The sequence below is a fragment of the Hypomesus nipponensis genome, chromosome 2 (genome assembly GCF_054491055.1).
Source record: "Hypomesus nipponensis isolate SF chromosome 2, ASM5449105v1, whole genome shotgun sequence".
NCBI lineage: Eukaryota > Metazoa > Chordata > Actinopteri > Osmeriformes > Osmeridae > Hypomesus > Hypomesus nipponensis.
In genome coordinates, this window is record NC_140362.1 from 1,632,421 (window position 1) to 1,635,000 (window position 2,580).

The following is a 2,580-nucleotide window of genomic DNA, read 5'->3' on the forward strand; positions in this document are numbered from 1 at the left end:
CTCACAGTCCTCACAGCCCTCACAGCCCTCACAGCCCTCACAGTCCTCACAGTCCTCACAGTCCTCACAGTCCTCACAGCCCTCACAGCCCTCACAGTCCTCACAGTCCTCCTCACAGCCCTCACAGTCCTCACAGTCCTCCTCACAGCCCTCACAGTCCTCACAGTCCTCACAGCCCTCACAGCCCTCACAGCCCTCACAGTCCTCACAGTCCTCACAGCCCTCACAGCCCTCACAGCCCTCACAGCCCTCACAGTCCTCACAGCCCTCACAGTCCTCACAGTCCTCACAGCCCTCACAGTCCTCACAGTCCTCACAGTCCTCACAGTCCTCACAGCCCTCACAGCCCTCACAGTCCTCACAGCCCTCACAGTCCTCACAGTCCTCCTCACAGTCCTCCTCACAGTCCTCCTCACAGTCCTCACAGTCCTCACAGCCCTCACAGCCCTCACAGTCCTCACAGTCCTCACAGTCCTCACAGCCCTCACAGCCCTCACAGCCCTCACAGTCCTCACAGCCCTCACAGTCCTCACAGCCCTCACAGTCCTCACAGTCCTCACAGTCCTCCTCACAGTCCTCCTCACAGTCCTCACAGTCCTCACAGTCCTCACAGCCCTCACAGTCCTCACAGCCCTCACAGTCCTCACAGTCCTCACAGCCCTCACAGCCCTCACAGTCCTCACAGCCCTCACAGTCCTCCTCACAGTTCTCACAGTCCTCACGGAAGTGTTTTGTGAGAGGAAATCAGCTTGTGCAAATTATGTCAAGATGAGTTTGGGAAACAGTCAGGAAGGTGTTCTTGGCACCATGTTTTCTGCATCTTTTATTGTTGCTCATTAAAACAACAAGAAGTCCTCATTAAACAGCATGAGTTACGGGGGGGGGGCACACACACACATGCATCCACACACACAGATACACACCTATGCGAACACACACAAAACACACACACATATAAACACCTTCATTTACGTATACAAACACACACACACTCACACCAATATTGCCGACACACACTCACACACAAAATAACATTCTCGTCCAGACACAGTGAACTATTCTTTCATGCAAAGTATCTCAAAAGCATCTCAGCTGATCTAAAACGTTATTACAACACAAGCCCAGTGTGTGCCTGTGTTGTGAGAGTTATTCTGCACAGATGGTGTCATTGTGTCCACTGAAGGCCTCTGTTGTGTGTCAGGGGGTTAGAAGATGAGCCGTGTGTCTGATCTGAGGCACCAGACAGCCCTGTGTTTGCTGTCTGCTTTGGGAGCTTGTTTCCACCCAGAGCTGTCAGATCCAGTCAGACCAGCCTCCGGCACACCCTGTCACCCTGCAGAGCTTCTGAGAGAAGGGTGCCAACACGTTCTGCACACGACACACAGCCATGCCCCCTTCCTGTCACTCCAGCTGCACGTTTCAGGACAATTGATGTTTCAGTCATTCCTGATACGTTTTTATCCAGGGTAATGTAGAAATAAAGGGAGGAGGGGAGAGAGGAGAGGGGAGAGAGGGGGGAGTGGAGGGAGGGAAGAGATTGGAGGGGGGGGGGGGGAGTGGAGGCAGGCGTGAAGGCAGGGAGTAGGAGTAGGGGAGGGAGTGGAGAAAGATGACTGCCTGCCAGGGTGTTGAACTGTTTATGTAATCTCATCTCCCCCTACTGCCCCCTCCACCCTAGGTCACGTGCCAGAGACAGACCTGGTTCAACTCTTTCCTCATAGAGGAGGAGGGAAACGGGGAGGGGGAGAGGGAAAGGGGGGAATTTACAGAACACTGAGGCCTTTGCTGCTGTGCCTCCCCTCTCTCCCCTCCCTCCCCCTCCCCTTGGGTCATTGCAGCCAGTCAGAATCCCCCCCTCAGCTCCAGTCCTCCATGAGCCATTTCCTGTCCCAGACTTCCTGCCTCGACCCAGTCACAGCTCCCCTCCTGCCAGCTCTCTTTACAGAGGAGAGGAGGAGGGGAGGAGGAGAGGAGGGGAGGAGGAGAGGAGGAGAGGAGGAGAGGAGGGGAGGAGGAGAGGAGGAGAGGAGGAGAGAAGGAGAGGGGGAGAATAAGAGAGTAGGGGGGAGGAGAGGAGGAGAGGATGAGAGGGGAGGAGGGAGCAGACTACCTGGAGGTGTGGTCCTTGGCCCTGTCAGGGCAGCAGCTTAATGAGGGGGTGAGAGATGCCAAGACGGTTAGAACCTGGCATGGGTGGATGGATGGCAGAACATGGAAATGTGAAGGGAACAAGGTTTTTCCATTCCCCTCGCTCCTCACCTCACCCCTCCTTCTCTGTTCTCAGTACCCCCCTCTTCTCTCCACTCCTCCTCTCTCCTCTCCTTTTCTCCTCTCCACTCCTCATTCACCCTTTTCTCCTCTCCTCTCTTCTCCTTACCTCTGCTCTCCTGTCTTCTCCTTTATTCTACCCACCCTTTTTATGTTCTCTCCTCTCCTCCCCCTCTCCTCCTTCTTTCTCCTCTCTTCCCTCCCTCTCTCCTCTCATTTTACCCTCTCCTGTCCTTTCTTTCTCCTCTCTCCTCTCTCTCCTCCTCTCTGAAGGGTAGGGTCCAGAGTTATGTCAGGTTAGGGGATCTGTAT